Source organism: Zalophus californianus, chromosome 4 (genome assembly GCF_009762305.2).
Source record: "Zalophus californianus isolate mZalCal1 chromosome 4, mZalCal1.pri.v2, whole genome shotgun sequence".
In the NCBI taxonomy this organism is placed as follows: Eukaryota; Metazoa; Chordata; class Mammalia; order Carnivora; family Otariidae; genus Zalophus; species Zalophus californianus.
Window position 1 is genome coordinate 163,115,091 of NC_045598.1, and position 27,019 is coordinate 163,142,109.

At 36.9% G+C, this 27,019-nt stretch overlaps 2 pseudogenes; one reads left to right on the forward strand and one right to left on the reverse strand.

Moving 5' to 3' along the window:
* Positions 1 to 17,915: 17,915 nt before the first annotated feature.
* On the reverse strand, positions 17,916 to 18,818 carry LOC113925502 (annotated as a pseudogene).
* A 2,129-nt stretch (positions 18,819 to 20,947) lies between these two features.
* LOC113925492 lies at positions 20,948 to 21,638 on the forward strand (annotated as a pseudogene).
* The last annotated feature ends 5,381 nt before the right edge of the window (positions 21,639 to 27,019 follow it).

The window sequence follows — 27,019 nt, forward strand, 5'->3', positions numbered from 1 at the left end:
TGAAACTTTGGGCTCTGCTAGTTTAAAGACCTTACTTCTCAAATGGGATATCCTTCTGTCGAGAAAACAGACACTGAATTTTAAGTGGTAACTGTTGCCTGAGGACTTCAGGCTCCTTATTCCAAGGGACAAGAAGGCAAGAAAAGGAGTCCCTATCCAGGCTGTGGTAAAAGGTCTTGATGAGGAAATGATGGGGCTACTGTTTCACAATGAGGAAAGGGGGTGGTATGTTTGTCAGCCAGATCATCCAATTAAGGGTCTCTTTTGATGGTAAATGGACATGTTCATGTTCACCAAAAAAAAAGTATGATGATCATGGGATCAGAAGTCTCAGAGATGGGATTTTGGGTCATGTCATCTATACATAAGGCAGCAGGATGGCAGAGGTGTTGCTAAAGATGTGGGATGGATAGTAGATGAAGGAGATGATGAGACCAGCAGCAACTGTGGGCACTGGTTTTCTTTTTCTATGATTCCCCTAAAGAAGAGAGTTTCATCAGAATGCCAGTGTAGCTGCTTCCAGAATTGTGTTTGAAGAGGTGGATCCAAACAACTAAAGGAATGAACTATGCTATGCCACCCAGTCTCTCTCGAGGAAGGACATGTCGATGGTGATGCTGGGAGTGTTCTCCTCAGAAAGCCTTCCGCTGTCAGCTTAGGGATTGTGCGAGGTTACACCCCTTCCTGTGTGGCCCTCATTCATCAAACTATAGATCTAGAAATGTAAAAGCCTGGTCGTTCTGGCCAAGAGAAAGATATTTCACTTTAATATAAGAGAGACTTGAACATGTTTAAATGCTTTTGAAAAGAAGCCAATAGGCAGGAGAAATTTCTTCAAAAAGCAGGAGAAGGCAGGCAGGCTATGAGATTCAGATCACGGGTAATATTATAACATGGGATCATGTCTTAATATTAGTTAAGAGGCACAATTGAGTATAATAATATTTCCATGAAAAGCATCACCATTACCTTCACTGAATTTTAAAAATCACACTTGTAATATATGATAACAATTACAGTTGAATCATTTAATGCTGTCTGTCTGTGAATTTTTGACACATTATAGCAATTTGATATTATCAAATTATCAGTATGATAGTATTACCCCCAAATTGAGGTATCTGCAATATAATACAATATTGTAACTATGCTTAAATTTTTATTTTAACAAATTTTCCTTATGAATTTTTACTGAATTAGGCCATGGTTGTTGGCAAAAACCTTACATTGGCTCTGGGCTTCATACCAAGTATTGTGTCTTTACGTAGAAATAAAGCAAAACTTCCTATATCTAGATCACTGGGGAATGGGGCTGATAATGGATATATGGGAATCCTGAAAGCCTGGCTCTCTTTCAGCCACGTGGCCACTTGCTCTGCCCCCTTCTGGCTAGCCCCATTTCTGCTTTGGGAACTCTTCCCACCACTGCTTCCTGCCAGTTTTTCTTTAGATCCAGCTGGTCCTAACTCTGCTGCTGGCTCTGGCTGTTCCATGTTTCTATGACAGACTAAGTCTTCTATTTCCAACATGGCTGGCCCCATCTTTATTTCTGGTCTCAGGCCAGACTCAAATTTTTGCAGATAAACTGGAAATTTGGGTGTGGTTAAACAGAGTTGGGGAGGGTATTTGAGATTGTCTTAAAGCCCATCAGATTTTACAGTGTATTCATCATAAGATGGGTAATATTCTGTCTTCAAAGGGAAATTATTTCCTGTCATTCTTCCCCCTTCACCAGGCTTCCATCTCCCACTGGCTGAAAATCTGGAGGGGCATGGTCCTGGACATTCTTTTGAGTTAGACTGGTACCATATAGCATCCCCACCACTCTAACACATTTTGTTGAGATTTAAATTTATCACAAAGTGTCAGACACTAACCATCTCTAGAAAGTAGCTACTGTACACTTTGGTTTCTCTGAATCCTAAGGCACTCTCAAGCCAAGCAAGAAATGTCAATAAGCAGTGCAGAAGGAATCTCTTTACCATTTGTACTTGGGGATTTTTAGTCTCAAATATCCAGCAGATAGTTAGGCAGCTTGTTTGAAATAAAAAGCAAAGTTGTAACTGCAAAAACTCCCAAATGCCCCTCTTTTTATCTCCCAGTGTTGAAACTATTTAATAAAAATAAATCAAATTTAGAGATTAAGTGGAGCAGTATTTTAACAGAATGTAATGACCATGCTAATATACAGCTGTAATTTTAGTCTATTTGTATACTTAGAGATATAAATATATTGCTCATTTTTATTACATAAATCTGATTTAAGAAACATTACAGATGCAAAATAAATCAAGTGATTGTATTTAAAGATCCTATAATGATTTATAAAAGCAGTTGTTTAAGAACCTGTGGAAACTAAAATAGGTTAAATGTAACTGCATGTACCAATTTGTGAAATGAGTATTTTTCGCCTTCCTTAATTCCAGTTTAAAAAAAAAAAAAAAACAGGCCAGAATTTTCACCATCTGTTTCTAAACTGCACAGATGGTTGCAAATTTAAGTCTGTTGTAAAAGCGTATTGCTTAGTGGGCTGTCCACAGTGTTCTCTGATAAGTGTCAAATAAATCAATTGCCAATTTATAGTAGCAGTAACTTTTCATCTACCTAACAATGGTACTAGAACCCATTAACCCATGCAGAATCTCAGTCTTTTCCTAGCTAACTCCCTGATGCTTCTTTCTCACCTGATTCTCTCTCCCAGGTTAAAAAAATCACGACCGTCAAATTTCCATGTGTCTTATTACCCAAATTAAATGTGTGTAGTATTAAAATGGTGACATAGCATACCTGATTGAATGGCATGACATGAAACTTAAATACATACGGGTACCTACAATTGTTCACTGTGAGAAGGATTGCTTTATTGTCACTGATATAAAATTGAAAATATGAATTAATCTATTCCAATTTGGTCATGCTGACCTATTTTTTTGTTAGTATGTTGGTTTTGCTTTGTTCAGTAGTGGTAGTTGGAAAAAAAAAATTAGCCACCCCACACGTAGGTGTAGTGAGGAGTAAGGGACAAAATTCCTCCATGCATAATACATGGCATATATATATACTACAAAGCAGAAAAAAAGTTCTCTCATATAACTTGTTCTGAACTTGATGTGGTTGTGTCTCTTTCTCTCTTTCTGTTTTTTTCTGGTCCTTAGCAACCTTGGCAAACACTTTGGCTATAACTTTCACGTGAAGAAAATTTAACAGCTTTCCACCTTGAGGATTCAGTTGAACATCTACTTGTCAGGAGGCCACAAATCCTCCAAAGTAGGACATCAAATCATTTATGGTTTAAGCTTTGATGACTTTCTCTAAACTTAGGGGCTATTGGACTTCATAGATTCTTATATTTCATTTATCTGAGAGGAGTGTCTGTTTGATATTTTATTCAACTCACATTTCTTGAATACGTTTTATTGCTTATGCACCAATGATAATTCATTTTTTGTATGTATTACCTAAATGTCCATTAATTTCATCCACAAAAACCCATTTCTAAAATTAATTGTGTGGATACAAGAGTCTCTGGTATTAATGTCTGCTTAGTAGTTGCCTTTCTTCCTAGTGCTACTTCAGGATCCCTGGCATGTAAATTTCTAATTACAGTAACTCACTGTCACCAGGTAGTGATGTAAACAGTCTAACTATACATTCGTATATTCTGTCTCTGGTGATGTCCATGCATAGCTAGACTAGTTTGTTCTTGGCAGGGATTTGAATGTGAGAAAGTATCACATTTGCCCGCAAGTAATTCCTTATTAGCATTTAATTTTCTTGGAATTCTCTCTTCTTTCGTTTTGGGTGAAAACTGCTAAAGAACTGAAAATTTTCCGCCGACCCTGGCAAGATCTTAGTTCCCAAACTGGTCCTCCCCTCTTCCTGATCAAAAATCAGCCAATTAATGGCTAACCCAATTAATGGCTAACTGCAGTCTTAGTCTTGAGGTCTTGCAACCTGTCTCATCATTAACACATTCCCCATGCCTTCTGAGAATTTTAACAGTGAACAATTCTTGAAACAAAACTGGACTTTGATTGATCTTCCTCAGTTTGTTCCATGAAATCTTTAATTATCTGTCATTATTAATAAGTTATTGAGCAATGGTTTCGGGTTGATTTTCCTCCTTCCCTTTTTGTGAACCTCTTCTAAATTTTGGGGCTTCTGGACAAATTATCCTGTATTCCATGCAGCTAGTGTAAAGAAAATGATGTGCTGTTTTTTGAATACTTTATACTATTTTTATTAATAAAGATTTACATAGTACTTACCACATGCACTGTTCTAAGATCTTTAAAAGTATTAACTACTGGGGCACCTGGGTGGCTCAGTTGGTTAAGCATCCAACTCTTGATTTCCACTCAGGTCATGAGATCAAGCCCCATGTTGGGATGCACACCAGGTGTGGACCCTGCTTAGGATTCTCTCTCTCCCTCTCCCCCTGCCACTTCTCCCAGTGCCCCACCCCAGCTCACTCATGCTCTCTCTCTAAAAAAAAAAAAGTATGAACTACTATAATCCTCATAACTCTCCTATAATATAGATACATATATTATCTTGATTTGAAATATGAGTAAACTGAGGCACAGATAAATTAAGAATTTTGTTCAAGGTCACACAGCTAGTAAGTGGCTTAGCTGAAATTCAAAACAAAATAATCTGATTCCAGAGAATGTGGTGTTAATTACTTATAGCACATAACATATCAATCTATGATTGATTAATATAATATGATAATTATTGATTAATCAATAATTTCTTATTCATTTGTCTTATTTTCTTCCCCAAGTGATTACCAGAATATGAGAAGTAATTTTTATCTTCAGCCATCCAGCATCTAAAGAATTACCAAGATTTTCTGTCCTGCAGGCCTGCATTCCCTTTCCATAGGTGATTACTAAGGAAATGTTACTGCCATCCTATGGGTTTCTAAGGCAATCAAACTGTCTTCCCTAGGAGGGAAGGGAAATCTAGAGGGTGGAGGGAGGAGTGACCTTCAAGAATGCCTAAGAAGAATAGAGAATTCCTAGAGTTTGGGGGCATTTGAGAGAGTGGAACCCCTTGAGGAGGTAGTATTTATTGGCATTGATACAAGGATCCTTGCAGATCACAAATTAGTTCTGCAGTGTTGCAGAAACTAAGATGACCAACATCCAATTGAACATAAATGGACGGACTCCTGTAAAGACAAAGCCATGGAGTTTTAAATATACCTAAACAAAGTTTTTTGTTTTTCATTAGAAATGGGTTTTATTTCTTATTTTTTTGTTCCCAGACTTATTGAGATAGAATTGACACTAACACTCTGTAAGTTTAACGTGTATGAGATGATTTGATACATGTATGGATTGCAAAATAATTACCACAATAGGGTTAATTAACACTTCTATCATTTCACATAATTACAATTCTTATTTTGTGGTGTAAACACTTAAGATCTAGTCTTTTAACAATTTTCAATTATATAATACAGTATCATTAACTATAATCACCATGCTGTATGTTAAACCCTAAGAACTTACTCATCTTATAACTGAAAGTTTATACTCTTTGACGCAAATCTTCCCATTTTCCCTACCCTCAACCCCTGGCAATCATCCTTTCCCTCTGGTTTCAGTGAGTTTGACTTTTTTAGATTCCTCATATAAATGATATATATAGTATTTGGTTTTTTCTGTCTGACTTATTTCACTTAGTATAACGCCTTCAAGGTTCATCATGTCTCAAATGGCAAGATTTCATTCTATTTGTGGCTGAATAATATACCATTGTGTATATATACACAACACTTTTCTTTATCCATTTATTTGTTGATGGACACTTAGTTGCTTCCATATCTTGGCTCTTGTAAATAATGATGCAATGAACATAGGGGTGCATTTATATTTTCAAATTAGTGTGAGTATTTTTTAAGATTTTATTTATTCATCTAAGAGAGAGAGAGAAAGAGAGCACAAGCAGGGGGAGCAACAGAGGGAGAGGGAGAAGCAGGCTTCTGCAGAGCAAGGAGTCCGATGAGGGGCTCGATCCCATAACCCTGAGATCATGACCTGAGCTGAAGGCAGACGCTTAACCAACTGAGCCACCCAGGCGCCCCAAATTAGTGTTTTTGTTTTCTTCAGATAGGTACTCAAAAGTGGAATCAATGGATCATATAGTATTTCCATTTTTAATTTTTTGAGGAACCTCCATACAGTTTTCCATAGTGGCTGCACCAGTTTACATCCCCACCAACAGTGCAGAAGGGTTCATTTTTCACCATATCCTTGCCAATACTTATTATTTCTTGTCTTTTTGGTAATAGCTATCCTAACAGGTGTGAGGTAATATCTTATTGTGGTTTTGCTTTGCATTTCCAGATAATTAGTGACGTTGAAAATTTTTCCATGTACCCATTGGCCATTTGTATGTCTTCTTTGGAAAAATGTCTATTTAGGTGCTCTATCCATTTCTCAAATAGATAGTGTTTGCTTTTCTGCTCTTGAGTTGTATCGAGTTTATTACATATTTTGGGTATCAACCCCTTATCAGATATATGATTTGGAAATACTTTTTTCATTATGTAAGTTGCCATTTCATTTAGTTGATAGTTTCTTATGCAATACTCTGTACTCTGGGTGCAGTGAGGGAGAAATGAGCCTATCTGGCAGCATCCCATGCAGCTAGGGAAGCAGGGCACTCACTCATTCACATTCTCTCACCTTCTCCTGTGGGAAAAATCAGGGGCCAAGAAGAGCTTCCCTAGCACTGGGTTGTGCCACCTTGGGGAAGAGCTGATGTTGGTAAAGTCAAATTGTTCGGCTTACCCTTTCCAGTGTGTCCAGTCTCAGATTTTTTTTTTCCTCCTGCAGTGTGCTGGAACTTCTCTGCTGGGCTCCTGGACTTTCACAAAGGCTCCATGGTCCCTGAGTAATTATCTAAATCAGTGATGGCCAGGGGCTCCCAGACCATGGCCAAGAAGGGCTGGAGCTGGTTCACAGTTCCTATCAGGGTCCACAGCCAGGATCAGGGTATGTGTGCTTCTTCCGCAATGCACAGGTGGGCTAGATTCCTCCTGGTCCTTTGGTATAAAGAGCTGGTGACAGAACCAAAGCCAAAATGGCTATAGCCAAATATTCAGGGATATGGAGCTATTTCCAGATCTAAAGACAGGATCACAGGTCAGCACATCAGCTGCTTGGCTATGGGCTTTTCTTCTCAAAATGGCTCTCCTTGATTTTGGACTGTACCAGGATTTCACAATCTCTTTACCCAAATCCCACAGCTCTCACAAAGGTACTTTTGTCCATAGATGGATGCCAAGTTATTATTGTTGAGGGCAATATGAGCAAGGGATGTCTTATCTGACCCTCTTCTTGAAGTCACCCCAGCTTCTCTTCTAAACTTTCTGCACTGTGTAAGCCTGCGAATACTTTCATGACTTAAGGCCAGGGAGGGGTTGCTATTAAGGACTGATGTTTGGATACCTTCCAAACCCAGGCCACTGGAGGCCTGAGATTTAGAACTAGCTTTAATTTGATTTGATGAAATATATGTTTGCTTTAAATTGTATGTGTGTGTGTGAGTGTATGTGTGTGTGTATGTGTGTGTGTGAAATTTTTAAAACATAAAAATGTGGCCACAGTATGCATGCTATTTTGTAATTTGACATTTAACTTATCAACTCTTCCTGTTATTAGTTTTATATGTCATTGTTTATTCAAAAACTCTTGTTAGATGTTATATATTTTCTAACTTTGTTACTAGTAATGTGGCCATGAATATTTTAATAGATAAACTTTTTTTAATTTATCCTTTTACTTCTAAGATAATTTGCTAAATCTAATTATTTTGGAAATTCTGTTGCTAGGTCAAAATGATTTTGTAACATTTTGTGGTCTTTTTTTTTAAATTCAACTAACCAACATATAGTACATCATTAGTTTCAGATATAGTGTTCAATGATTCATCAGTTGCATATAACACACAATGCTCATCACATCACATGCCCTTCTTAATGTCCATCACCCAGTTGCCCCATCCCCCAACCCACCCCCCCTTCCACAGCCCTCAGTTTGTTTCCCAAATTCAAGTCTCTTATGGTTTGTCTCCCTCTCTGATTTCTTCCCATTCAGTTTTCCTTCCCTTCCCCTATGATCCTCTGCACTATTTCTTATATTCCACATGTGAATAAAACCATATGACAATTGTCTTTCTCTGATTGACTTATTTCACTTAGCAGAATACCCTCCAGTTCCATCCATATTGATGTAAATGGTAGGTATTCATCCTTCTGATGGCTGAGTAATATTCCATTGTATATATAAACCACATCTTCTTTATCCATCCATCCGTTGAGGGACATCTCAGCTCCTTCCACAGTTTGGTTATTGTGGACTTTGTTGCTATGAATATTGAGTTATAGGTGCCCCTTTGTTTCACCACATCTGTATCATTATGGTAAATACCCAGTACTGCAATTTCTGGGTCATAGGGTAGCTCTATTTTTAACTTCTTGAAGAACCTCCATATTGTTTTCCAGAGTGGCTGTACCAGCTTGCATTCCCACCAACAGTGTAAGAGGGTTCCCCTTTCTCCACATCCTCACCAACATTTGTTGTTTCCTGTCTTGTCAATTGTAGCCATTTCTGACTGGTGTGAGGTGGTATTTCATTGTGGTTTTGATTTATATTTCCCTGATGCCAAGTGATATTAAGCACTTTTTCATGTGTCTGTTGGCCATTTGTATGTCTTCTTTGAAGAAATGTCTGTTCATGTCTTCTGCCCATTTCTTGCCTGGATCCTTTGTTTTTGGGTGTTGAGTTTCATAAGTTCTTTATAGATCTTGGCTACCAGCCCTTTATCTGATATGTCATTTGCAAATATCTTCTCCCATTTGGTAGGTTGCCTTTTAGTTTAGTTTAGTTTGTTTTTTTTTTTATGATTTTATTTATTTATTTATTTATTTATTTATTTATTTATTTATTTGACAGAGAGAGAGAGACCACAAGCAGGGGGAGCTGCAGGCAGAGGGAGAGGGAGAAGCAGGCTCCCTGCCAAACAGGGAGCCCAATTTGGGACTTGATCCCAGGACCCTGGGATCATGTCCTGAGCCGATGGCAGACACTTAACTGATTGAGTCACCAGGTTGCCTTTTAGTTTTGTTGACTGTTTCCTTTGCTGTGCAGAACCTTTTTATCTTGATGAAGTCCCAATAGTTCATTTTTGCTTTTGTTTCCCTTGCCTTTAGAGATATATCTTGCAAGAAGCTGGTGCGGGCGAGGTTGTAGAGGTTGCTGCTTTTGTTCTCCTCTAGGATTTTGATGGATTCCTGTCTCACATTAAGGTCTTTCATCCATTTTGAATTTTCTTTGTGTATGGTGTAAGAGAATGGTCCAGCTTCATTTTTCTGCATGTGGCTTTCCACTTTTCCCAGCACCATTTATTGAAGAGACTGCATTTCTTGCTTTGGATATTCATTCTTTCCTGCTTTGTCGAAGGTTAGTTGACCATAGAGTTGAGGGTCCATTTCTGGGTTCTCTATTCTGCTCCATTAGTCTATGTGTCTGTTTTTGTGCCAGTACCATGCTGTCTTGTTGATCACAGCTTTGTAAAATAGCTTGAAGTCAGGCATTGTGATACCCCCAGCTTTGGCTTTCTTTTTCTTTCTTTCTTTCTTTTTTTTTTTAAGATTTTATTGATTTATTTGAGAAAGAGAGAGTGAGAAAGAACAGGAAGGGAGGGAGAAGCAGACTCCCCACCAAGCCAAGAGCCCAATACAGGGCTCGATCCCAGGATCCTGGGACCATGACTGAGCCGAAGGCAGATGATTAACCAACTGAGCCACCCAGGAGACCCTGGTTTCCTTTTTCAACATTCCTCAGGCTATTTGGGGTCTTTTCTGATTCCATACAAATTTTAGGATTATTTGTTCCAGCTCTGTGAAAAATGTCAATGGTATTTTGATAGGGATTGCATTGAATCTGTAGATTGCTCTGGGTAGCATAGACGTTTTAACAATATTCTTTCAATCCATTAGCATGGAATGTTTTTCCATCTCTTTGTGTCTTCCTTAGTTTCTTCCGTAAGTGTTCTGTAGTTTTTAGTGTACAGATCCTTTACCTCTTTGATTAGGTTTATTCCTAGGTATCTTATGGGTTTTGGTGCAATGGTAAATGGGATTGATTCCTTAATTTCTCTTTCTTCAGTCACATTGTTAGTGTATAGAAATGCAACTGATTTTTGTGCATTGATTTTGTATCCTGCCACATTGCTGAATCGCTTTATGAGTTCTAGCAATTTTAGAGTTGAGTCTTTTGGGTTTTCCACATAAAGTATCGTGTCATCTGAGAAGAGTGAGAGTTTGACTTCTTTGCCAGTTTGAATGCCTTTTATTTCTTTTTGTTGATTGATTGCTGAAGCTAGGACTTCTAGTACTATGTTGAACAACAGTGGTGAGAGTGGGCATCCCTCTCATGTTCCTGACCTTAAGGGAAAAGCTCTCAGTTTTTCCCTGTGGAGAATAATATTTGCTGTGGGCTTTTTGCAGATGGCTTTTATGGTCTTGAGGTATGTTCCCTCTATCCCTACACTGTGAAGAATTTTAATCAATAAAGGATGCTGTATTTTGTCAAATGCTTTTTCTGCACCAATTGAGAGGATCATATGGTTCTTGTCTTTTCTTTTATTAATGTGATCTATCATGTTGATTGATTTGTGAATGTTGAGCCACCCTTGTATCCCAGGAATAAATTCCACTTGGTCATGGTGAATAATCCTTTTAATGTACTGTTGGATCCTTTGTCTAGTATCATGGTGAGCATTTCAGCATCCATGTTCATCAGGGATATTGGTCTGTAATTCTCCTTTTTGATGGGGTCTTTGGTTTTGAGATCAAGGTAATGCTGGCCTCATTGAACGAGTTTGGAAGTTATCCTTCCACCTCTATTTTTTGAAACAGCTTCTGTAGAATAGGTATTATTTCTTTAAATGTTTGGTAGAATTCCCCTGGGAAGCTGTCTGTCCCTGGACTCTTCTTTTTAGGGAGGTTTTTGATTACTGCTTCAATTTCCTTGCTGGTTATTGGTTCGTTCAGATTTTTTATTTCTTCCTGTTTCAGTTTTGGTGTTTTATACGTCTCTAAGAATGCATCTATTTCTTCCAGATTGCCTAATTTGTTGGCATATAGTTGCTCATACTATGTTCTTAAAATTGTATTTCCTTGATGTTGGTCATGATCTTTCCCCTTTCATTCATGATTTTATTAATTTGGGTTCTTTATCTTTTCTTTTTGATAAGTCTGGCTAGAGGTTTATCAATCTTATTAATTTTTTTCAAAGAACCAGCTTCTAGTTTCATTGATCTGTTTTACTGTTCTTCTAGTTTCTATTTCATTGATTCCTGCTCCAATCTTTATTATTTCTCTTCTCCTGCTTTGTTTAGGCTTTATTTGCTGTTCTTTCTCCAGGTCCTTTTGGTGTAAGGTTAACTTGTGTATTTGGGATTTTTCTATTTTTTGAGAGAGGCTTTTATTGCAATGTACTTCCCTCTTAGGACTGGCTTTGCTATATTCCAAAGATTTTGAACAGTTGTGTTTTCATTCTCATTAGTTTCCATGAATTTTTAAAATTCTTCTTTAATTTCCTGGTTGACCCATTCATTCTTTAGTAGGATGCTCCTTAACCTTCCAGTATTGGAGTTCCTTCCAAATTTCCTCTTGTGATTGATTTCAAGTTTCAAAACACTGTGCTCTGAAAATAGGCAGGGAATAATCCCAATCTTTTGGTATCGTTTGAGACTTGATTTGTGACCCAGTATGTGATCTATTCTGGAGAAAGTTCCATGTGCCCTCGAGAAGAATGAGTATGCTGTTGTTTTAGGATGGAATGTTCTGTATATATCTGTAAAGTCCATCTGGTTCAGTGTGTCATTCAAAGCCCTTGTTTCTTTGTTGATCTTCTGCTTAGATTGTCTATCCATTGCTGTGAGTGCAGTGTTGAAGTCCCCTACTCTTGATGTATAATTATCAATGTGTTTCTTTACTTTGGTTATTAATTGGTTTATATAATTGGCTGCTCCCATGTTGGGGACATAAATATTAAAATTGTTAGATCTTCTTGTTGGATAGACCCTTTAAGTATGATATAGTGTCCCTCTTCATCTCTTACTACAGTCTTTGGTTTAAAATCTAATTTGTCTAATATGAGGATTGCTATCCCAGCTTTCTTTTTTATCCAATCTGATACCCTATGTCTTTTGATTGGAGCATTTAGCCCATTTACATTCAGAGTAACTATTGAAAGATATGAATTTAGTGCCCTTGTATGGCCTGTAAAGTCCCTTTTTCTCTAGATTGTCTCTGTTTCTTTCTGGTCTATGTTACTCTTGGGCTCACTTTTTACTTACAGGATGCCCCTTAATATTTCTTGCAGAGTGGCTTGGTGGTCACATATTCTTTCAGTTTCTGTCTGTTCCAGAAGCTCTTTATGTTTCCTTCCATTCTGAATATCAGCCTTGCTGGATAATGTATTACCAAAACAGAAAAGCAAACAAAATAAAACAAAACAAAACAAAAAAAGGAGGGGGGGGAGAGAGAATATAATCTCACAGGGTGGGCAAAACAGGATGATCCACTTGTTCCTGAGTGAATTTTGGTCTGTGTATTAGAAGACACTAACTCCCAAAATTGCAAAGAAGCAGAATGAATACACACACACACACACACACACACACACACACACACACACAAATATATAAAATTGAGTAGAGTGAAAGGAGGCCAAAAATGAAGCATATATCTATAAAATGTACATCAAAAAAATAAAAGTTAAAAAGCGACTTAAAAACAGAGTTGATAAAAAATAAGAAACTAGGTGAAAAGGGAAAAAAGAAATGGGAAATTTTAGACTGAAAGATAAGCGAATCATGAGAAAAAAACCTCGAGTTCTATATACTATTTTCCACTAGCGCTGGAGTTTTACAGTCTTGTGGGATCCATAAACTTGTCATGCACCTGTTCTAACAGTTGGTCTTCTGGGGGAGGGGCCTGCTGTGCTGCTTTTCAGGTGTCTTTGCTTGGGTGGAGTTGCACTGCCCCTTGCCATGGGGCTTGGGCTTAGTGTAAGCTGGTCTTCTGTGTGGCTATTGTTTTCGGAAGGCTTTCCACACCTTTTTTGAGGATCAATATAAAAATGGCTGTGCCCCCATTTCTAGCCCCAGGGCCGAAAGATCGCAGTCCCCCTCTTCAGTAAACACTCTGGGACAAACGGTCTTCACTTTGGTGTGTGCCAAACTCCGCAGACTCCTGCGGTGCGTGCCCACAGCAATCCTCCCCGGGGGACCCCGAGGGTCCTGAGTTACTGCCCTTTATAGGGCTCTGGTGCTGAGAGCAATCTCGGAATCTTGTGTGTACCTGCTCAGCCCCTCCCAGGGGATGGCAGATGGTTCCCGTGTTCCAGTCCATTGTAGGGTTCCAGGCAGAGTGCCGGGCAGCTTGTGGTTTATGGCAACCTGAGCTGAGATCCCCCTTCTGGGCTTGCTGACCTTAACCATTTTCCCTGCTCCACTGCTAGCGAACTCTACTGGTTCAGGCACCCCTGTTCTGTGACTCCTGGGATCCTGAGATCACACTGATCCACCTAGAATTCTGCCGGTTTCATCCCCTAAGCCCCTTTCAGACAGGGATATCTCTAACTGGAGAAGATTTCTAAAGGTTCTGATTTTGCCCTCTGGGGCTATATCACTTTGCAGTAGCCAGCTAATGGAGGTTCCCTCCCCCATCTGTTTATCTTCCAATATCTCCCCTTAGATTCACTTCTCTGCACCTCCTACCTTGCAAAAAGCAGTCACTTTTCTACTTGTAGAATTCCAGATTTTTTTTCTTACATCTCAGGCTGAATCATGGGTGTTCAGAAAGGTTTGATAGTTATCTAGCTAAATTCAAGGGACCAGATGAAACGAGGTCCCCTAATCTTCTGCTATCTTGCCTCCTCCATCTAACATTTTGTGGTCTTTAGAAAGATATTGATTTACATTATTATTAGCTGGTTATAGGAATATTCATTTCTTCAGATATTTGAAATTTTAATAATTCTGTGCCAAATCTGAGTATTATTATGAGTGATATCTCATTGATGATTTATTTTTTGCATTCATTTGATTACTGGGAAGATTTCATGGTTTTATTTATTTTTATGTCAATATTTTTCCTCCTTGGTGGTTTGCCTACTTTGATTCCTGAGCAAATGTTTCTAAGATCTTCTAAAATAATGATATCATCCTTTTTCTTCAATAGCTGTATTCTTTGGCCCAAGAACTATCAATAAATTGTCTCACTTTCTCCTTAAGTTTTATGTTTTCAGGATAAATCTTGAGTATAAACACATATTAATTTTCCTAAGTTAAAGTAACTATTCTGGGACATCAGGGAACATTACAGAAGGGGGGAAAACTCACAACCTGATATAATGGCATAGTTTATTTTTCTTGTGAAGATAAACATTTCATTTTTATAGAAATCTGTATTTAAGGTCTCCAAATACATAAAGAACCTCACTACCAGTTGACATGTTACAGTGTTGACATACCAAGTAGACTTTGAAGCTGTTATTTCAACTTTATTTTCTCATATGTGAGTCAAATTACAGAGTAAACATACCTGAGTATGAAATAAGTTAAAATAAATCATAGACTGGTAAAAGAAAGTTGCTAAGAGTAGATATAGAGAGCAATCTTGTACCCCTAAAGGTTTTCAGCATTTATTATAAGCATTTATTAGACAAGCCTGAAAAAAATTCTTCCTCATAGCTGCTCTGAGATTGGTTGAATCACTATTATAAAACTTGTCTGGTAGGCTTGCTAAAGTGTATGCAGGGCTATATGTCATGAAGAATTTATATCAGGGTGTTAAAAGTGATTTCAGAATCCCATTAAAAGAAATAACCTTAATCATCCACAATAACATTGCATTAATTATTGATAAATCTAATCAGTAGTCTGAAATTGCTCACATCTAATATTAATCAGAAAGGCAGATGAATTCCCAGCATGATGACATGCTCTTTGTGCCTTCAAGTACCTTTATAGTGTTATTATTTACATGTTCCTGAATTGGAGGAAACTTATTTGAGTGAGAATCAGAAAGATTAGATCCTTCAAAGAAATGCCCTCGCTGTGGTTGGGTTCCACTCACAAAATTGGTGTATACAGTATTGTCAGTTCATGGAAAACATAACTTCAGTGTTTTTTGTTTTAAACTGATTCTCTTGTAAAGTCAAATTATCTTAATATATTTATTTTTATCTTGATTTCAAAAAACAAATGGAGAGAAAGGGAGAGAGAGAACTGTATGCAAAATGGCAATATACCCATAATGCAGCTTAAGAAATAAAATATTTCTATCAGAGCACCTTTCCCTAATCCTCTTGGATCATATTCTCCACCCTCCCAATTAGAGTTAATCATCATTTTGAATTTGAATGTGTTTACAAATTTCATTTGCTCCTTTATACTTCATGTCTGTATGTATATGAATATACTTTGTGTATACATGTATACAAATTAAATTGAAATAATATGGGGTGTCATTTTCTATTTTAATTTTTACAGAAATTATATCATTATGACTCATATAGCTCTGTATTATTCACTTTCAGAGCTGTAGATATAGGCCCCGGTGTATACATATACCGGAATTTATCATCTATTCTCCTGCCAATAGACATTTAAGTTATTTCTAAATTCCTGAGATTTCAAATACTGCTGCTTTGAACATTCTTGTACATATCTGTAGGAGAAAATATTCAAGTGTTTCTCCAGGGCATAAGCCTAGAGTGGAATGGCTTGTCTGAAGCGTATGTAAACTCTTCAACTTTGATAAATTTTCAGCAACTTGATTTTCAGATGGGATTGTGCTCATTTGCACTCTCACCATCATCAGCTAAAGTTTTCAGTTTGTTCACATTCTAATTAACTTAAAAGGTTTTTTTTGTTTTTATTTTTGTTTTTTCTGCTAGTTTGCTATATGTGATAATGATTTTCATTGTGGCTTTCCTCTAAATTTCCATGATACTTGTGAGACTGAGCATTTTTTACTTGTACTGACAATCCCATTTTCTCTTTTGAATTGTATATATTTGTAATGTGCTATTGATATAATTGTCTTGGTAATATATTTTGCAGTTAGCTGCCCACATCTGTGATTTTTTTTCTTTACTGTTTTTGTTACTGTGTTGTCTTTTGGAGCACTTAAATTTTTATTTAAATACAGCTAAACTGTCAATAGAGTTTCATTTATGGTTTATACTTTTTTGTTTGTATTCTTTAAGATATCATATATTATTGAAGTTAAAAAGGTATTATATATTTTTTTCTAAATGTTTAAGGTTCTTATTGTGTATACGATGTGAAATAGGAATCCACTTATATTTTTAAATATATCATTCCAGCATTGTTTTGAAAAATGAGTCCAGCTTTTCCCATTGATGTTTGATTATATCTCACATCACAAATGACACTTTCCTACACACAGATATATTTTTTTAAAGATTTTATTTATTTATTTGTCAGACAGAGAGAGAGCACAAGCAGGGGGAGTGGCAGGCAGAGGGAGAAACAAGCTCCCTGTTGAGCAAGGAGCCCAATGTAGGACTCGATCCCAGCACCCTGGGATCATGACCTGAGCTGAAGGCAGATGCTTAACTAACTGAGCCACCCAGGCGCCCCCCACACAGATATTTTTTATGGTGGCTCCTATTCTGTTCCATTTGTGTGTTGATTTATCTTTATATCAATACTATATTGTCTTTATTATTTTTTTTCATAACACATGATATCTTATAAGGCAAGTTCATCCACCTACCACACACACCAGTTCTTTTTCTTAAAGAACATTTTGATTATTCTTGGTCTTTTACTCTTCTATATAAATTTTAGAATATATTTCCCCCTGACACACACACACACACAAAATAATAATTGTTTTTGGAATTATTTTCTCTTATACATTCATACATGAAATCAAGAAGATTTATTTATTTCAAAGCACATTTTCTCACTTTATTACTGATTTTTATATATTGATTTATCTTTAACATATTGATATATGTTATATCATATAACATATTGATTTGTGTTATTAATCTTCTAGCTAAAATCCTTACCTAACTGTCCTATTAAATCTAAAAATATGTAGCTATCTTGATTTCTAAGTAAATAATTATATTGTCAATACATGAAGATATTTACTATTCCAATCTTTAAACTGCTGCTTGTTTTTCTTATCTTGCTGCACTGACTGAATCCTTACTATGATATTTAATACACACTGATATTTGGATCTTGTTTTATTCAGACTCTTAAAGCAACATTTCCAGTATTTTACTATCCATTATGTTGTTGCCATAGGCTTTTTTTTTTTGTTAAAGTGGGTATTTTATTTATTTGTACTTAAACCTATAAACGAATCAGCCAAACTGGTACTATTATCATGATACATTAAAATACAAAACATCTTTCTACAAATACTAGAACACTGAACAAATTAACAGTTCTAGTAAAACATCACAAGGGACAGAGGAAATCAATGAAGCACATTATAGCTTAACACTTCACCATTAATAATTGAGGTTATTAACAAGAAAGGCCTCACAATCTCAGAAAATACAAATTATCCTTCATCACACGTCTTTGTATCTTCACTTCCTATTCTTGAGGTTAGATTCTAGAGCCTAAAGATATCCACATTAGGATTGTATCTAGTTATCTATATCCAGAAACACCTTTTATCATGTTGTCCATAGCCGCCAATGCTACTGAAGCCTCTTTGACTCCAATCGTACCCCCTCAATGGACACAATAATAATAATGGGAAACAGAATATCGAGGCAGAGATATATAGGACCCTAAAAGACAAAGCCTAGGAGAAGTAATACAGCCACTCATCACACATCTTCAGCCTGTATGTTCACAGAGTAATTTGGGAACAAATCCATTATTTGCTGGGTACTAAAATACTTAGCAGATTATTGTATTACACGATGGCTTTCCCCAGAAGTTTCTAAGATGGACTCCAAATTGCTGATGCAATTTTGCTGGGACTGGATCTGGGGCTGCAGGGATTCCTCTCCACAGTTCTGGAGCTGATTGTTCCAGGCTTGGGGGCACCAGGTCTGACTGGCCCAGGAATGGTTGCTCCAAGACTGGCTGTTCCAGGTCTGTTTGCTCCAATTTGGGTTATTCCAGGTCTGGTTGCTCCATATTGGAAGGTTTCTGGAAGTGTTCCTCAGGTATCCCTGGTGGTAAGAATAGAAGCCTGGGTATTCTGCAGTTGCTGTGCTGTTCTGAGTCACACTCTTGCTCTCCTTTGGCCAATGGTTTTTCTGCCACCTCTTATATTTCATTCTCTGGTTCTGGAACCAGGTCTTCACCTGCTTATAGCTAAGGTTCAGAATGTTGGAAAGTTCTTGCATCTGCTGGAGACTGAGGTATTTCTGTCTCTGAAATCGATCATTGAGGACATAGAGTTGGGTCTGAGAGAACACAGTCCTGATCTTCTGTTTCTTGCCCTAGGCCGTATCTTCCTTCCTCACTGTTCTCTCCTCTCCAGAAGTGGGTGGTAGTTTTACCCTGGGACTGGTGGAGGAGTCAGGGCTGTCCTGAATAAGCAGATCCATGGACGAAGGAAGAGGAGAGACGGTCTCCGTGTAGGGTGTCTCAGCAGATGACATTTGCAGGGACACATAATTTTCTTCAGGCCCATAAATCTCAGGCATTGGAGAAGCGTCCCCAGAACTGGGTGCTTCGGGACCAGGCGGGCATTGGGGCAGAGTTAGATCTGCACTCATGTTAGTGAATTGAGGGTAGACGGGAAAAAAAAAAAGAGCGAGATTGTAAGAATGGCCCAGGCTTATGGATCTAGGTGGAAGAGCTGAGAGAAGTAGGAACACCTCCAGATGTTAAGAGTCTGAGAAAGACAGGATGAAGTACGTCACCACCCCAATAGTAAGAGCCAACCAGCCCAATGGAGCCCGCCATAGGCTTTTTGATAGACACATTTTATTAGCCTAAGAAATTTGCTTTGTTCCTTGATTGCTGAAAAGTTGTTTATATGTATTTTTAGTTTTAATGTTGAATGTATTACTTCAGTCAAGTACTTTTTTCTGAACCTAGTGAGATAATCCTTTTCTTTACATGGCCTAATGTAGCTTTACGCAATGATGGGATATATAATCTCTAGCTGGTTGGCCATGATCCCAGCTAAAACGTTATAGGTTATGGATTATATTACTACAATTATCAGTTTTTACAACATAAATTTATACTGCTTCACGCATTGATTAGAAAGCATTTGCTTTATTTCAAATCCCTGGAACAATTTATATGTGAGGTATTATTTCTTTCCCCCTCTATGCCTGGTATTTTATTTTCTTTGACTCTTTCTCCCTCTTCCCTCCCTTCCTTTCTCCCCTGTTTCCTTCCTTCCTTCCTTCCTTCCTTCCTTCCTTCTTTCCTTCCTTCTCCCCTCTTGGGGGATTGATTCAATCTTGTTAAACTTTATAGTTAATTAATGTTTTCTATTTCATACTGAGTTAATTTTGGTAAGCTATACATTTTTTTGTTTATTGACTATTTTCTCTAAACTTTCAAGCTTAAGTATTCAAAATATATTCTTTTATATATCTTTTTAAAAATTACTGCTATATTCCTTTTTAATTCTTTTTAAAACTTTTTTTTTATTATTATTATTTTTAAAGTAAGCTCTACACTGAGCATGGGGTTTGGTCTCATGACCCTGAGATCAAGAGTCACATGCTCCAGGGACTGAGCCAGCCAGGCATCCCTTCCCCTTTTTAATTCTTAATATTGCTTATTTGGAACTTATTTTGTTTCCCTTGATCAGCCTTGTGAGTGGTTTGTCTAGTTCATTAGTTTTGCTTTTTAAAAAACCAGTATTTATATTTCAGGATCTTCTCTATTGCATTTTTGTTTTCTGTTATTAATTTCTTATTTTATATTTATAAAGCTTATATTTATACAGCTTTTTATTTTTATATTTATACAGTTTATTTTCCATTAGCATTTTAAGGGTATAATTATAGTACTTTTTCGCCACATTTAGTGTTAAGTATTTTCTGATTTCTATTATTTCATCACACTTACTCAGAAATATGCTTTTAAAATTTTAAATTATTTTATTATTGTTTGTTTATCTTTTGGATATTGATTTCTTACTAATGGTAAACTTGACAAAACATTGTTCTTTTTAAATGTGATTACTTTTCCTTTTGAGTCAAATAAATAGTACCACTGTCTTTTCTGCAAATGCTTGAAAACTGTGTTTTCTAATTGTTGACTGCAGGGTTAATTGTGCCCATTATTAATTTGTAATCAGATTGTTCAAATCTTTATTCTTCAAATTTTTCCCCATTGATCTATTTCCCCATTATAAGAGTTGTGTTAAACTTATTTTATTATAATTGTGGATTTGCTCATTGCTTTTTACAATTATATATATTTTTTCCTAATACATTTTGGGCTATGATACTAACTTCATTTTTTTGTTAGGTCACATTCAAACTTTCTGTGGTTTTATGTCTTATATATGCTAATTTTAAGTTGTAAATAGTTAGGTTGTATTTTATCCAATAAGGTAACCTCTTTTTATTTTTAACTGTTGAGTTTAATATATTTATATTCTTGGTGCCCTGGGGACTTTGTGTCCAGCTCACCTCACCTGGCACCCAGCATCACACCCTCAGCTGCCCACCTCTCAGCCTTCTGCCACAACTGGTGGGTGAGGAGTTCAGTCTGGAATGCCCAAGAAACTTAATAGCTGGAGCAAGCAGCAAAAGTATGACATCTAATAAATTATGGACATAGGAGCCTTTTAAAATTTTATCCCCGTTGGACGCTGCTGACTTGGAACACCTGCAAAGCCAGAAGCAAGTCAGAGCCCTGCAAGGCTGCCTGTGCTATGGATTCTAAGGTCAGCAATGTTCAGGCCTCCAGGATGAATGCATCACACACTTGCTGGTGTTTGGCTTCCTCTAAAACTGCTCCAACTATAATCTCCACAAAGAGTTGGAGGTGTTGCACCATGAATAGCCCGTGGCAGCTTACCTGCAGGAGGACCATGATAATGAGCTACAGACATGGCAACTAGTGCAGCCACTTCCTGAAAAGTGAGGAGACAGAGTCTGAGAGGAAATCATCCAGGATCTCACCAGGAAACTCACCCAAATAGGGTGAGTTGGATGCCGGATGGATCACAGCATCCACTCAAGAATAGTGTATAACCTGGCAATGCAGTTTATGAATGTGATCCTGTGGGAGGAAGACAGAAGGAAGTATGTCGCTGCTGTGTTGGAGCAGGTCGTGCAGGCTTATCCTAAAGACATGGAGAAAGAGAAGACCAAGCTGATGTTGACCATACTGTGGGCCAAAAATGTGACCAATCCACACCATCCTTGCTCCATAATGTCTTTTTCACAACAGAGAACTTTATTAACCAAAACCTACTCACCTATGTGAGGAACTTAGTCAGGAATGAATGGCCTGAGTGGACAACTCTTCAAAAGTATGACTGGTTAAAACTTGTTATGGTGACAACCGTATACATTCCTCCAGTGGAGATGGAGCCGTGGCCTTTTAAACAAAGTTCTTAGAGAAGATAGGCATGAGATAATAGCTATTTATTTCTTACTATTTTAAAGAGGATATTTTAAGCAGGTAATCTATTTAGAAATCTTTACATTAACATGCTTGAATGAAAATGTCAACTTGTACATATTTCAGTGAGTTTCATGCCATCTTCTAAATCCCCTACACACTGTGCCTTTATCTTATTTCAGCTGTATGGGTCTTCACTTGAAATTAAATTGAGGAACAGATTGTAAGGCAGAAGTGAAAAAATACAATTTTTTTTTTTTAATTTTAAAAAACAACTTTACTGTGTATTAAAGTGCAACCTTGGGGCATGGTCTTACAGCAGGCGTGTTTGAGGAGAGCAAGGACTGGAGACAGATGCACATACCCCTCACAAATGAAAAACATCTTAATAGTAAAAAAGTAAAGTATTCTCATTTAAAAATGAAACAGTATGAGAGGTTCTGGACTAAAGTTCTGTACTCAAACAAGGGAAAAATTAGGCCGCAAAAGCATGTGTTTGATTATTTTTTTTCAATTTGATTTCCTTTTATTTGAGTCAAGAAGGACCATAGGCAATTAAGAGGTGTGGAGGTAATTTAAGGGCCCATGTCAACCTCAGTTTCCAAAATTATGTAACTAAATGCACCTTTTCTCTTTCCAAGAAGTCAAAGCTTTGATAAAAATTTTAAGCTAATGGAGTACCAAAAGCTACTGCATACATCCCATGGGGGAATGTCTGTTAATAATCTTATATTTTTATTTTCCTCCCATATGCCTCAGCTGATCCTTGCCCAAGAAGCTACATCTGAAGAAAATAGGTTTCTAGACATAAAAGATGAAAGAATGGTTAGACTTTTAAAAAAATTCAACACTTGAGGTGGTTCCCTTTCTTAAAGACACAGTCAGAATGCAAGTAATAACAAAAGCAAGTCACTTAGGTAGTGCCAAAATAAACCAGTGAGAGCTTACATTTTAGAAACAGTGCAACCCCGATAAGCATTTCCTAGGATTCTGTTTAAAAGTATGATAGTGGATGCTGGGTCCATATCACACACGTTACTGTTACTCTTACCAGTAACACTCTTGCTACTGTGAATATGACACTTTGGGGAAGCCTATGAACAAGATTAATTAGGTACTAAATACTTTTTTGTTACCAAAAACACTTTTCTCTTCCTTGAGAGTTTAATCAGAAAAGAAAAAAAATGACTATATTGTTCAGTATTATATACATACCACACTAGGGCTGGGTCTCAATCTGATATCTGCAATATGTTGCAAATACTAAAAGCAGTACTAAAAGCCATGCAGTAAGGCTAACATTTGGAACTAAATCTTCCAGTAACACTATTAAAAATAAATAAATTAATTATATTCTTTATTATTACTGATAGATTTGTGCTAATATCATCCTATTTTATGCTTTCTGGATATATGACTTCTTCAATGTACAATTTGGTATTTCTAGATAATATATTTATTTTTAAAATGTGTTCAAAAATTGTTTTAATTTTTGTTCCCCAACACCCCTTGCCCTGAATTGATGTTTATGCATTTTATTTTTATTGTTTTTGAAGTTAATCTTAAAATATTAACACCTATACTTTATTTAGCAATGATTAATATTAATTAATCTTTTTACTTTTCTCTCCTCCACCCCCACCCAACATCAAGTTCTGTGTAACAGTTTGAACTTGCCATTGCCCTCTTATCTTACACCTGAACTTGTAGGTTGAATTCTGCAGTTTGTTTTTCCTGAAAACTGTGCCTAATATTGATTAACTTCCTGGTACATATTGTTAAATTAGAGCTTGTAAGCTCATGCTCACTAGGGCATTATTTGAGAGAATTCTGTAAGGCTTAAGAAGAGGATATGTTCTTCCAAAGGATATTTTAGTTGGTGTCTTGACAAGGCTGTTACCAGCCTGGGATGGCTTTTTATGGTAACTCTCAGCATTGGAGTGTCTGGACAACACAGATAGTGACAATTCAATACCAATGTACAATAGGACAGACTTTTGTTATGAATTCTGATGGGGAGACTCTTTTTTCTACTTAGAGCCTAAATCAATCAGATAAACTTTCTCCTTTTTCCTCGCCTATCCTTGTGCTAAGAGTGCAGCCTTTCAACAGCTCTGTCCTTACATAGAAATAAGGCACAGCTCTAGTTCCACAGATAGCCCTGCTCCCCTTTCTCCACCAGATTCTCCTTGTTTTTTTAAGACTAGCAAATGCCTCCTAAATAACCCAAACTTCAGGTCTACTTGTCCCGCACTTTCTTCTTTTGCTTCAGGGTCCATAGATGTAAGAATTAAATAAGAAAAGTTTAAATGTTTTACTGATCAGCTGTACAGACACTTCATTTTATATCCGACAACAATGAGGAGCAGAACTGAGTTTTACTGACTTGACCACATGCAGATATTTTCTGATATGGAAGTAGTTGGGAGGTTATTAGTAATGTTAATCAACAACATTTATGAAGTTTCTGGCACATAATGCACACGCAAAATAGTCCCCTTCCCCATCTGTTGTCATTTCCCCTGTCACCCAAAGTTGTATGCTTCTGAGCAGCCACAGTAAAGACTCAAATTAAAGAACACTGCCCTCATCCAGTTCTCTTTGTAAGATTGATAATGTAACAAATAATAGGTTTTCTTTTTTTTCTTAGTATATTTCTAGTCCCCAAAGAAATAAAAAATGTTATGATTCATTAACATAGAACTTGTCCTAGCTCCTCCTAACTGGAATGAGAACCAATCAAATTTTGCATTACCTGAGAATAGCTATAATTTTAAAATATATGTATCTAAATGTAATTTATATTTTCTGTAGTCTTACATTGAAGTACTTGACACGTTGAACTTGTAGCAATAAGACTGTATAGCAAAAAATGTAATATGGTATTATGGGTATCTGAATGTTATTCTACAGTGTACACAAATTCATAGTTGATGGAAAATGGTATAGAAAAGACATTATATAAACCCCTTTTCTTTCCTTATTTAAAAGTCTCACCTGTCATAGCTGAACAGGCTGCAACTTTAAGATAGAGTTGAATTGTATGATTGGATTCTCTTTTTAATTGCTCTGTAACAGACTTCACAGAACCATGTCAAATTTAAGAAGAGTTACAAAAGAGAGTTTCACCTCAGTTGTACCTGTCACAAAGAGCTGTTGAAACATGGATAACAGGCGTGTGCCCTGGGTTTCTTTGATTTAATTGCCTGAGGTCTCCTCTGTAGTAATACGTCCGGCTAAGGTTTTCAGAGTGAAAGTTGCTAGACTGTAGAGCTATTTAATAAAAACCTTTCTGACTGACTTTCAAGATACTCAGTCTCCCCAAAGACAGGAAAGCTTAGTTTTAAAGAAAAAAAAAATAGATTAATTGATCTTCATGTGAAACTTTCTAGATAACTAGACAGATATTAACCTTTCTGAAAATTCAGAGTTAAATCCTTGCTGCTTGAAATATGTCACTTTTATAAAGTTAAACTGTCCATGAAATGAACTTGAACATTATGGAGTACAAACAAAAAGATAATTATTTTATCATCAACTTTATTAACACAATTTATTAAAGGTCCTGGCTGTGGTACAGGGAGGACTAAGTGAGGTACTACAGAGAATTAGAAGGGAAAAAGCTTGTTCGGCCCAACTGGGGTTTTAGTCCTAAGAAGGACCTCTGGAAGGCCTGAGAAAGGGGAGCTAACTTTACTGAGCCAAGGGAATTTAAAAGGAAATAACCACCCTGTTTTCACTGTAATTGGTCCCTTTGAGGCCAGCTTTGCCTGAAGCAGATATAATTTCAAAAGGAGGCAGACAACCCACTTGGGTTCTTCTTTAAAGGATCTGAGGGGAAGCACGGGATTAACGATTGGGGACATATTCCTTGGAGCTTTTCTGTCATTGAGGCAACATCTCTGTTTAGCTCATGGGATATCTTGGACTTTTCTTGAATTTTTTATTTTTACATTTTATCACTCTCCTGAGTTTGCTGAGTCCAGTTGTATAAATATCTGAATAGTGACTTTTAAACCATATGCTTAATTGTTAATGCTGATAACGAAGTACGGTTGTAAATATACACAGAACATGGTATATCTGTCTATGCATATCTATGCATCTATCTATTAAAAAATAAATGAGTTATTATAAATTGTTGATTAGAACAATGCAATTATTTCTTAAATAAAACTCTTTCTTCCCAGAAAATCATGAAAATAAAACAAAGATTTATTAAACACCTATCTAATAAAGAGCAACATGCCAGATATTGTTAAGGACACAAACATGAAGGCATGGTCCATGGCTGTGAAGTACTCACAATATAATAATGGACACAAAATAACTTAAACACATGACAGAAATTGATGAGTGCCACAACAAAGAAAGAAGACAATTTCTGTACTAATTTAGAATGAATGCTGTTTCTTATACTTTAAGTATCAGAATTTCTGGGACCTTGGACATTATGCAGATTTGTATTCCCCCCCTTCCAGGATGGACCTAGAATTTGCAATGTTAATTAAACCCCCAAGTGATTGTAATGATTGGTCTGTGGACCACAATTGGAGAAACATCTCAGTAAGTAGAAATATTATTTATGGCTAAGGATGATGAGGAAAAACCGTCTTCATGGAGCATGTAGGACTTTGGTTGGCTCTCAAAACTAGAGTTTTAACAGAATGGAGATAGGGAGAGAGGACAATCCAGACGATCCAGGTGATAGAAATAGTATGAAGAAAAGCATGGAGGAGGTATTCTCAGAGACTGCCCCTGAAACAGGTAGCAACTGGCAGTAGAACTGCAGAAAAGCAGAGTTGTATAAACGGGGAGTCACCCAGTAATTAGCATCTAAAGTGCCCAATCAAACTTGGCTACTCTGACTTCTTTTGTTAACTCAATTTTTGTTTCAGAAAAAGAGACTGGATGGAAGAAGTCATGGGAGGAGGAGATGGCAATAATAATAAAATAATATATTTAATGAAAATTTAGCTTGTCTGGGGGTGCCTAAGTGGCTCAGTCGGTTAAGCTTCTGTCTTCAGCTCAGGTCATCCCTGGGTCCTGGGATCAAGCCCCTCATCTCCCTCTCCCTCTGCCTGCCGCTCCTCCTGCTTGTGCTCTTTCTTTCTCTCTTTTTCTCTGTCAAATAAATAAATAACATCTTGAAAAAGAATATAGCTTGTCTGAGCTTCATTATCCAAGTGAATATTGTCAAGGAAATATTTAACATCTCACTGTCTTTGCAGCCATTTGTAAGATGGAGATGGTGTCCTTCTACTTGTGGTGGTCTGTCCCCCTTATTAGGGAGAATAGGATTTTGTTAGTCAGGCGGCCTGTCGGTGAAGAGTGCTCGCTTAACTTGTCTTTTCTTTTAAGTTCAGCGGTTCAACTG